The sequence below is a fragment of the Drosophila arizonae genome, chromosome 2 (genome assembly GCF_054131065.1).
Source record: "Drosophila arizonae isolate 15081-1271.41 chromosome 2, UAZ_ARI_1.0, whole genome shotgun sequence".
Taxonomy (NCBI): domain Eukaryota; kingdom Metazoa; phylum Arthropoda; class Insecta; order Diptera; family Drosophilidae; genus Drosophila; species Drosophila arizonae.
In genome coordinates, this window is record NC_142922.1 from 31341576 (window position 1) to 31353788 (window position 12213).

At 39.0% G+C, this 12213-nt stretch overlaps 1 protein-coding gene across 1 annotated transcript in view; it reads right to left on the bottom strand.

Annotated features, from left to right (window-relative positions):
* LOC149270885 (uncharacterized) overlaps positions 1–12213 on the bottom strand; it is a 100169-nt gene that overhangs the window by 81467 nt on the left and 6489 nt on the right. The gene's annotated exons all lie outside the window — the stretch shown is intronic.

Here is a 12213-nt window from a genome sequence, read left to right on the forward strand (position 1 = left end):
ACCCCATAAAGTATATGTATTCTTGATCAGGACGACGAGCTGAGTCGATATAGCCCTGTCCGTCTGTCCGTCCGTCCGTATGAGCAAAAGGATATCAGAAGATATAAGAGATAGAGAGCTGAAATTTGGCATGCATACTCGTGTATACCATAGGCAGTACAAGTTTATCATATTTTTTCGATAGCTCATCCGATAACTTTTTTATCGAGAATAATCGAAAAATCGACATTGTTTTTTCAGCCTAATTTGAACACTTTTAGACCTGCAGACTTCAAATATGCGTTGTATATAAAGTTAATGGATACAAAGATTTTGTAATTTACAGATTTTGGATACCACGCCCCCTTCGGCCCCAATTTGTTAAAACTCATTTCAAGTACTAGAGACTTGTGCTTTGGAATGTACATACATTTTAACCATATGATTACGCTCTGAAAGTTTCATTAAGATTGTATGTCTACAAAAGAAATTATTCAAGAAATAAATTCTCATAATATTGCCCACATTGCAGCGCAACCCAAGCGCAGCCGTTGCTTACTGCGCAGTTAGCAGAGCGCGTGCTTATAAGTGCATCTGTATGTATGTGTGAATAAAAGTAGTCCAGAATGATTAGAATATCAGCTTGGAGGGTTCAGGGTATCTCCTAGTCGAGCAGTCTCGACTGGAGTTTTCTTACTTGTTATTATTATTATTATTATTATTATTATTATTATTATTATTATTATTATTATTATTATTATTATTATTATTATTATTATTATTTTCATTAGTATTATTATTAGTATTATTATTATTATTATTATTATTATTATTATTATTATTATTATTATTATTATTATATATTTTGTGAATTTGATTTAACAGTTTAATAAATAAATACCTTTGATAAGGAATCTAAACAACCTGGTGCTTTTTTTTTCTCAAAGGTGTGTCATTGATACATATCAATAAATCAATATATGTTATTATATATGCGTTTTTGTTTGTATTTGCCTCTCACCTCTCATAAAAAAGTCGCAGACTCTTTGAGCAACCATCGAAAAAAAAAAAAACATATATAAAAAGAATGGAATCACTTTTATCTTTTTGGCTTATGCACTTGCTGCTGATTGTTAAATCCACTTATCAAAACGTGCAAATAACTCAACACTCAGGATAGACACATACAGCTGACACTAGCTCACAGCCACACACGCAGATATGCGCGCTCACATGCATATGCATATGGCTCACAGCAGCCAGTGAGCCGTGTCCACTGACCAGTACACAAAAAAACTATTGGCACTTTGGACAAAAAAAAAAAAAACAAGTAAGAAAGCTCTAGTCGAGACTGCTCGACTACGAGATCCCCTGAACCCTTGGAGCAATAGATATTTCAATAATTTTTCGCGTCTTTCAGCTTACACAAGAAACACGCACACACACACACACACAGGCATACATACACGCATACAGACACAAACGCATACACTCACTCACATACATACACATACACATGCACACACACATACACAACACAAGCACCCACGCATAAACACGCATGGGCTGCAGTGAGCGCTTACTATGAGAACTTAATGGCTTAATAACTTTTGTGGACGTACGATCTTCATGAAACTTTTAGATTACGATTATAACATGGATATGCATGTAATTGCCAAAGCACAAGTCTCTAGTATTTGAAATACGCTTTTTACAAAAGTGAGGGTGAGGGGATGAATTTAAGGGTGGGGGGTAAATTTTAACAAAAATCGAAATTGTATAAATTGCATGTAAGCATACATTAAAAATTTGGAGACTCTAGCAATAAAGGTGTAGAAGATATAATTTTATAACTGGTTTTCGAAAAGGTTTTTTATCGATAAAAAAAGATCGGGATGAGCTATCGATTTTTAATGATAAACTTGATATGCGCGCTGTAATTACGGACATTTTAAAAAAAATTTGAAGTCTCTAGCTCTTATATCTTCTGAAATCGACGCGTTCATACATACGGACAGACGGACAGACGGACAGACGGACGGACGGACAGACGGACAGACGGACAGACAGACGGACAGGGCCAAATCAACTCAGCTCGTCGCCCTGATCAAAAATATATATACTTTGTGGGGTCTGCCACGCCTCCTTCTGCCTGTTACATACATTTCAACAAAACCATTATACCCTGATTTCCCATTGAAAATGGGTTCAGGGTATAAAAAGGACAATACCAGTAAAATTTGTAGTGGAAAGTTCTCGATTCTCTGATATCCTGTAGTCGAATCTTGCTCGATCGCGTCGATAGACGTTAAATGTTTCGCCTTATGGGTAAAGTGCTACAATCCTAAAATATATTTTGGGAACAGAGCAATAGATTTTCTCAAAGTTACCCAGCCTATATATTATCCTCAACTCATACATTATCCAGTAGATGCTATTGTCCGTGACTGGTCCATAATATTAGATCGTCTGAAGTCGTCAGGCGAAATTACGTCATATCGAGCTTAAATGAATATATTTTAGATCTTTTATTATTATTATTGGAATCTATCAAATCGAACAACATATCCTTACTATGATGGCATTAGAATGAACCCAAGGTGGGCCTGCACTGCCTTGTGTCCGCTTCTTCTTTTTATAGGGTATTCAAATATGATACCATCGTTCAACAAACGCTGATGTATTACTGTTGCCGCAATTTGGGCTCAGCTCACTATTTTTTCAATTAGCTGCCATTAAATTGAATTCAAATATTGAAACAATATGCGATCCCTACCAACTGCCCACAGCAAATGCCACGCCCCCTCAGTGGATGCACAGATTGATGTTGCAGTTGAGCTTAGCCCAGTTCTTTGGGTGCCATCGGATGATTTATTGATTTGCAGTTTGCAGTTTGCAGTTTTTCTTGCTAAAACTTGACTGCGGCAAATGTGAGTGTTGCATTGCCAGTTTTATCGCTCCGATTGCTCCGCCGAAAATGTTTATAAAAATGGGTTTGGAATGTCATCAAATGGCTCGAGCTGCCATTTGGCTTTTAGAACTTTTGTGTACTGTTCCTAAGCACTTTAATGTGTGCAAGATTGATAAATCGAAAAGTTAATTGAATATTTTGTGTGCCAATGGTCAACGATATAATATAGATATATCTAAAAGCAAGACAGCAAACAACAGAGCTGGAAGTCACAAGGAATTGTGTAATACAACAAATGGAATGCTGACATAAATGATGGTAAGCTTTTACCAATTTAGGTAATATGAGCACAGTCTTTGTTTCACATATTTATATGTCATTTTTATTTACTTTCATTATATGTGGGCTCGACATTTGCCTATTTAAATGAGTCGCATTCAATTCAAATGTAAATAGAATAGAATACAATATTAGATGGCTTTCTAACTCATTACTTTTTATACCCTGAACCCATTGAAAATGGGAAATCAGGGTATAATGGTTTTGTTAAAAGTATGTAACAGGCAGAAGGAGGCGTGGCAGACCCCACAAAGTATATATATTCTTGATCAGGGCGACGAGCTGAGTCGATTTGGCCTTGTCCGTCTGTCTGTCCGTCCGTCCGTCCGTCCGTCCGTCCGTCCGTATGTATGAACGCGTCGATTTCAGAAGATATAAGAGCTAGAGACTTCAAATTTTTTTTTAAATGTCCGTAATTACAGCGCGCATATCAAGTTTATCATTAAAAATCGATAACTCCTCCCGATATTTTTTTATCGATAAAAACCTTATCGAAAACCAGTTATAAAATTATATCTTCTACACCCTTATTGCTAGAGTCTCCAAATTTTTAATGTATGCTTATATGCAACTTATACAATTTCGGTTTTTGTTAAAATTTACCCCCCACCTCTAAATTCACCCCCTCACCCTCACTTTTGTAAAAAGCGTATTTCAAATACTAGAGACTTGGGCTTTGGAATATACACACATATTCACCTTATGATTACGCTCTAAAAGTTTCATTAAGATCGTATGTCTACAAAAGAAATTATTTAACAAATAAATTCTCATAATATTGCCCACACTGCAGCGCAGCCCAAGCGCAGTCGCTGCTTACTGCGCAGTTAGCAGAGCGCAGGCTTATGCGTGCGTGTGGATGCATGTGTATGTATGTGTGCATAAAAGAAGTGCAGAATGATTAGAATATCAGCTTGGAGGGTTCAGGGTATCTCCTAGTCGAGCAGTCTCGACTGGAGCTTTCTTACTTGTTCCGTTTACTTTTTATATCCTGAGCCCAGCAAAAACAAAACCCGACAAAAATAACATAGAGCCTAGAATTCACTTTAAGTTTAAGGTTTCTATAAAAATGTATCAAGTAAAATTGAATGTGATTTACTTAAAAATTGTTATTGTATCTTGATGTTTTTGTAAATTGTTATTGTTATGAAATTTCTGTAGTGTTGTACTGTAAATAATTGTGTCTTTATATTCAACTTGTTAAGCCAAATAATATAATAAAAGAAATATTTGTTCTGAATATTTCGACAAGTATTTCTTTCAAATATTTCTTACAAGTAATTCTTTTACTCTCAATATATCCTTTAAATATTTCATCCAAGCTCATTTCTTCCAAATATTTTTTCTTAGTATTTCTTCAACAGATTTTCTTTAAGTATATCTTCCAAGTATTTCTTCTACGTGTCTGTACTGATTTCCTCTATGTGTTTCCCTTACGCATCTCCTCAACGTAATTCCTTTTCGTATTTCCTTCTATGTATTTTCGTCATGTATCTCCTCTACGTATTTCCCTTACTATCAGATACTTCAGTTTACTGCACTGCACAACTAACGCCCACCATATCTGGGCGACTGAAGAACTTTATATAGACTTTATATAGGGCGACTTTCTCTCAGACACTATTTCGTACCCAAATGTTGAGCCCGGTGCCAGGTCGTTGCAGTTGAGCTTTAAGTGACCAATGGGAACACTCTCTGCTGCTTCAAGCAGAGAAATGAATATTAAGCCATACGTATGTATAAACAACTTATATGGCTTTCTGTAGTTCTTCTTCATCCCTTGCGTTGCTCAAGTAGACAGACAACAACAACAACAAATATAGACGAACAAATATATGTACATATATGCAAACAAACACGCGTAGTTAAATCGGATTACTCTAAGAATATATATGCTAAATAGCGTAGGTAGACAAAAGTTTCATCAGTTCTATAGTTCTCTTAAGGATTAGGACTTCTGCATAGTCTGCCATAATCATTTTACGGGTTTAATATCAACAAGCCAGATCTAGCCTGAAATATGCTAAATATACGCATCAGTTGAATACTGTTAGAACAGAGACTTCAGATTAATTGAGTAAGGAAATTTGACGAAAAGAAAGACGGTGTAATTTATTTGGGAAACCGTTTTCAAGTGTTAGAGACTTGTATTTTGGCAAATACACATTTTAATGATATGAAGATAGTTCATCTAATTAATTATTAAGCAATTAAGTTCTCATAGTAAGTCCGCTGTTTATGTGTACGTGTGCATGCTGTATGTGTGTATGATGTTTCTTCTGAGAAGCTTGGAGATATGGACATATTAGTAGCTCAAAGGGTTCAGCGGATCTCGTAGGGTTCTCTCGACTAGAAAGCTCTACTCATTTTATTTAGCTTTTTTTTTTAGTGTATTTTGCTGCGATGATGCTTTAAGTTTTAATAATACTTTTTTCAGATTATTTGTTTATTTATTTATTTTTTTTGTATATATATATATTTATTAAGTGTAGAACCGGTACATCAAAAATATAACCATAACAACACAGGGAAGGTAAATTAATAATAGAGCCGAACCCCATACCGAGTTATGGGGATTTTAAGTTGTGGAGGTTTTACTATTGTCCAATAGTTTTGGCAAAGCCTTGCCGTTTGAGTCTTCTTAGAGGTCTGGCAGGTAACAGTCCTCTTGCGAGTAGATTGCGGTGTCTCAACAGTCTGTCACTGTACCTGCTTGTGTGCCTGCCAATCTGCTCTTCGACAGTATGCAGCTTTAAATCTTTGTGTAGTGTGGATCCACGTACATACCAGGGACAGTGTGTAATCTGTCGAAGTTTTCTATTTTGCAGTACTTGGATTCTTTTGTAGTTGGATTTGGCAGCAATCCCCCAAATCTGCACTCCATAAAGCCATATAGGCAAAATGCAATGGACGTATACCGCTCGTTTGCATCTTAGCGGCAATGTGCTCTTCCTGTTGTTTAGCCACCGCAATTGCTGCAGTCTATGGCGACATTTCTTGGCTGCAGCTTTGAGGTGTGGACCAAAGGTGAGGCGCTTGTCCAGTGTGATGCCAAGATATTTCAGCTGAGTAGGGTTACTCCCGACATCTGGATTGGGGGGTATGCATTGCCAGCCTTTTTAGAGTGAAGCAAGGGTTCAATGTTTTTAGCGGATTAACTTTGAGATTCCACCGCTTGCACCAATCAGCGAGAGTATCCAGATATCTCTGTAGTCCTATACTTGCATCAACCATGTTGTTTGAGTTATAGATGATGGCAATATCATCAGCATATGTGGCAATGACAGCTTTCGAGGGAGCATCCATATGTTGAGAGGACGGGCTAGGTATATCAGAGGTGAACAGCAGCGGACCAAGAACACTGTTCTGCGGCACTTCTGCTCTCATAGGCTATATGGACGAGAGTGTGTCTTTTACCTTGACTTGGAACACACGGTCTTCTAGGTAAGATCTTAAGAGACCATAGTACGGGGCAGGTAGAAGGTTTTTTATTTTGTACAGTAATTCATCGTGCCACACCTTATCAAACGCTTGCTGCATGTCAATAAAGACAGCGTTGGAGTATTCAGAGTCATCAAAAGCCTGCAAGATGTGTTTCACCAGTCTGTGGACTTGTTCCACTGTGCTGTGCCCCTTCCGGAATCCAAATTGGTGATCCGGTAGGATAGATTATTTATTATATAGTCTTTTTAACTATCAAGCCCTATTTTGTAGCCTTATATATGTGGTCTTTATGTATGTATAGAATAATCGTATCATCATCTCTCTCTCTATCTATTTTATAAATACAAATGCAAATGCCTCTGTAACTAGTCTCATTCTCTATTCTCTAACAATTATTACTTACTTCTCGAATTTCCGCATGTAATTGCTATGTTCTTTAATTCCTTTAATCCCATAATTCTGAAGCCCTTTTTTCACCATGCATAAGTCAACTCACATTCAATTCTGCAATTGAGTAGAATTTCTAGCCGCCATTTGATTTGAAGGAGAGTAGCTTGTGGCCAAGGGAAGGTCATATTAACGACCCTAATTTAATCTAGTTGATTTTGAAAGGTGATATCAATGGTTGTCTGCTGCATATAACTATAACGTTGGCTGAGTTAGCGATATTTACCTGGGTCAACTTTTGAAATGCAAATGCAATTAACTTTTTGCGACAGTGCGTAGAGTCATTGCAGGAAAACTCCATAGGCCGAGAGAGAGAGAGAGAGAGTAAGCAAAACATAGATAGGAAGAGAGGGAAAGCAAGCACTCTTGAAGTGGATAATAATAAAGAATATATGTAAGGAGCCGAGATGGAGATGAGGACTTAATGTTCTGCTGGGACACACAAAGCGGCCGCAAAGAGGCGCTGCTTGTATGCACAAAGATAAGCAGCCGGATTTCATTTGCTCATTACTCAACGGCTTAAACGGCAGCATGAGATGATGTGGGGACGTGAACTCGCAGATGCTCTCGTACGCAGCGGCATATAAGAAATGCATGTGCACATAATTCATTTTTTACGCTAGATTACAACAAAATGTTGGCGACAGCAGCAGCAGCAGCAGCAGCAGCAGAAGCAGCAGCAGCAGAAGCAGCAGCAGCAGCAGCAGTATCTGTGGCAGTGGCATGTCGCTTAAGTAGCTACACGAACTACCTACACTCTCACTCACACTCGCACTCGCACACGCACATGCACACATACATACAGCAAAAACTTCTTAGAAGAAAATTAAGTTGAAACAGACTACGTTAGAGAGCTGACATCGTTGGAGGAGAGGCACCGGAAGCGGATGCGGCAACCAAGTTTATGTTAAAGTTTGATGCATGACATACACCCACAAGCCTCCCACAACACACATACGCAGCCGCACATACCTAAGTAGCTATATTTGTGGGCAAAGTTATATTCCCAGCGAATCGCTGCCGTTGACTTTTATGCCGCTGTTGCGACTTGCGGTGGTGTCCATTGCACCGTGTCTATGTATGTGTGTGTGCGTGTGTGCAAATGTGCGTGTGTCTGCTGTTCAGGTGTAACGGAAATTAAATCAGCTTCATGTGCTATGCACATCATTAGTATGTATGGAGGCAGCGCCCAGATAAGTATGCAACAGTTTTACTATTAATCCCGCAAATTGAGTTTTTTTTTTTTTTTATACCCTGAACCCATTGAAAATGGGAAATCAGGGTATAATGGTTTTGTTGAAATGTATGTAACAGGCAGAAGGAGGCGTGGCAGACCCCACAAAGTATATATATTCTTGATCAGGGTGACGAGCTGAGTTGATTTGGCCCTGTCCGTCTGTCTGTCTGTCCGTCTGTCCGTCTGTCCGTCTGTCCGTCTGTCCGTCTGTCCGTATGTTTGAACGCGTCGATTTCCGAAGATATAAGAGCTAGAGACTTCAAATTTTTTGTAAAATGTTCGTAATTACAGCGCGGATATCGAGTTTATCATTAAAATTCGATAACTCATCCCGATCTTTTTTTATCGATGAAAAACCTTATCGAAAACCAGTTATAAAATTATATCTTCTACACCTTTATTGCTAGAGTCTCCAAATTTTTTATATATGCTTATATGCAATTTATACAATTTCGGTTTTTGTTAAAATTTACCCCCCACCTCTAAATTCACCCCCTCACCCTCACTTTTGTAAAACGCGTATTTCAAATACTAGAGACTTGTGCTTTGACAATTACATGCATATTCATGTTATAATCATAATCTGAAAGTTTCATGAAGATCGTACGTCCACAAAAAAAGTTATTAAACAATTAAGTTCTCATAGTAAGCGCACACTGCAGCCCATGCGTGTTCAGGTGTAACGGAAATTAAATCAGCTTCATGTGCTATGCACATCATTAGTATGTATGGAGGCAGCGCCCAGATAAGTATGCAACAGTTTTACTATTAATCCCGCAAATTGAGTTTTTTTTTTTTTTTATACCCTGAACCCATTGAAAATGGGAAATCAGGGTATAATGGTTTTGTTGAAATGTATGTAACAGGCAGAAGGAGGCGTGGCAGACCCCACAAAGTATATATATTCTTGATCAGGGTGACGAGCTGAGTTGATTTGGCCCTGTCCGTCTGTCTGTCTGTCCGTCTGTCCGTCTGTCCGTCTGTCCGTCTGTCCGTATGTTTGAACGCGTCGATTTCCGAAGATATAAGAGCTAGAGACTTCAAATTTTTTGTAAAATGTTCGTAATTACAGCGCGGATATCGAGTTTATCATTAAAATTCGATAACTCATCCCGATCTTTTTTTATCGATGAAAAACCTTATCGAAAACCAGTTATAAAATTATATCTTCTACACCTTTATTGCTAGAGTCTCCAAATTTTTTATATATGCTTATATGCAATTTATACAATTTCGGTTTTTGTTAAAATTTACCCCCCACCTCTAAATTCACCCCCTCACCCTCACTTTTGTAAAACGCGTATTTCAAATACTAGAGACTTGTGCTTTGACAATTACATGCATATTCATGTTATAATCATAATCTGAAAGTTTCATGAAGATCGTACGTCCACAAAAAAAGTTATTAAACAATTAAGTTCTCATAGTAAGCGCACACTGCAGCCCATGCGTGTTTATGCGTGGGTGCTTGTATGTGTATGTGTTTGTGTATGTGTGTGTTTCTTGTGTAAGCTGAAAGACGCGAAAAATGATTGAAATAGCTAACACTCCAAGGGTTCAGGGGATCTCGTAGTCGAGCAGTCTCGACTAGAGCTTTCTTACTTGTTTTATATTTGGTTTATTAAGTGTAGAAACTGTACAATCACATATAGTACTTTAACAACACATATATATACATAAAATTAGAGCCAAACCTCACTTAATTTGTGAGGACTGAGAAAAAAAAGAAAAAAAAAAATAATAATAATATTTATTGAATACCCATTGTTTTGGCAAAGCCCTGCCGTTTAAGTCGTCTTAGGGGTCTGGCAGGTGTTAGACCTCTTGCGAGTAGGCTTTGATGTCGTACAAGTCTGTCTGAGTATCTGCTTGTGTGTTTATTTATTTGTTCTTCGACAGTAGACAGCTTGAGGTCTCTATGCAGTGTTGAGCCGCGTATGTACCAGGGACAGTTTGTTATCTGCCTTAACACTCTGTTCTGCAAAACCTGCACTCTTTTATAATTCGATTTTGCAGCGATCCCCCAGATTTGCACTCCATAGAGCCATATTGGTAGGATGCAGTGCACATAGACAGCTCTTTTGCATCTCAGCGGTAAGGTGCTCTTTCTATTGGTGAGCCATCTTAATTGTTGCAGTCTGTGACGACATTTTTTCACCGTAGCTTTGAGGTGTGGACCAAAGGTGAGGCGCTTGTCCAGTGTGATGCCAAGATATTTCACCTGAGCAGGTTGCTGTAGGGTTACTCCCGACATCTGGATTGGGGGGGTATGCATTGCCAGCCTTTTTAGGGTGAAGCAAGGGTTCAATGTTTTTAGCGGGTTAACTTTGAGATTCCACCGCTTGCACCAATCAGCGAGATTATCCAGATATCTCTGTAGTCCTGTACTTGCTTCAACCACGTTTTTTGAGTTATAGATGATGGCAATATCATCAGCATATGTGGCAATGACAGCTTTCGAGGGAGCATCCATATGTTGAGAGGACGGGCTAGGTATATCAGAGGTGTACAAGGAGAACAGCAGCGGACCAAGAACACTGCCCTGCGGCACTCCTGCTCTCATAGGGTATGTGGACGAGAGTGTATCTTTTACCTTGACTTGGAACACACGGTCTTCTAGATAAGATCTTAAGAGGCCATAGTACGGAGCAGGTAGAAGGTTTTTTATTTTGTACAGTAATCCATCGTGCCACACCTTATCAAACGCTTGCTGCATGTCTATAAAGACAGCGTTGGAGTATTCAGAGTCATCAAAAGCCTGCAAGATGTGTTTCACCAGTCTATGGACCTGTTCCACTGTGCTGTGTCCCTCCCGGAATCCAAATTGGTGATCCGGTAGGATATTGGATTGTCTAAATATTGCGTTAATGCGGTTGGCAATGGTCCTCTCCCATAGTTTAGACAAGGAGGGCAGTAGACTTATAGGCCGATATGACTCTGGATCCTCTTCCGGCTTGCCAGGCTTGTGGATCATCAAGATAGCAGCTAATTTCCATTGCCTTGGGAACACTTGGAGCCTGATGATGGCATTGAAGATTAGTACAATGTAAAGTAGCGCTCTTGTAGGTAAGGCCTTCAGCGTTGCGTTGCAAATCTTGTCTATTCCGGGAGCTTTATTTTTCGGCAATATTTGGATCGCTTCGGTAATTTCTTCAATCCTTATAGGCTCAATAGGCAGAGACATCTGCAAGGGGGTCTGCAAATATAGCTGTATCTCCATGGTCTGCTCCGTCGTAGCATAACTAAATGGAGTAAAACGTTCTTCTAGATGGCATCCGAATGCGTTAGCCTGTTCCAATTCGCATTTAGCAACTTCGCCGTTAGGGCATCGGACAGGTACCTGTCTAAAAGGTTGTCGTTTGAGTGATTTTGTGCATTTCCATAACGAATAGTTTGCATCAATAGTGTAGTCCATGGAAGCCAGTTTTTGCTCAATGAAATCGCTTCTGAGTTCCCTTAAAAGGTTACGTAGCTGTCTTGCTACCCGGTTCCACAAAAGGCGGTCCCAAGGATCTTGGGATCGAATTGCTCTTCTACGAAGGCGCCTTTTTGTTCTGATGAGTTCTTTGGCTTCTCTCGTTAGAACAATGCCATAATTATTGGGACGAGGCGCAGGATTAAGCGGCGTTGTAGCAGCAGCAGCTCTATATATATTCTCCGAGAGATTATCAACCGCATTCTCGATGTCTTCGCCGGAGTTCAGACACAAATTCAATTGAATGGAGTCATCTAGCTGTTGTCTGAAAGCCTCGATGTCAGTACGGCTGGTTATTAGCCTTGGGCTTGGCCTGATATAATGACCATCGATGTGTAACTCGGCAATAAGGGCTAAATGGTCAGAGTCTAAGTCCCAGCT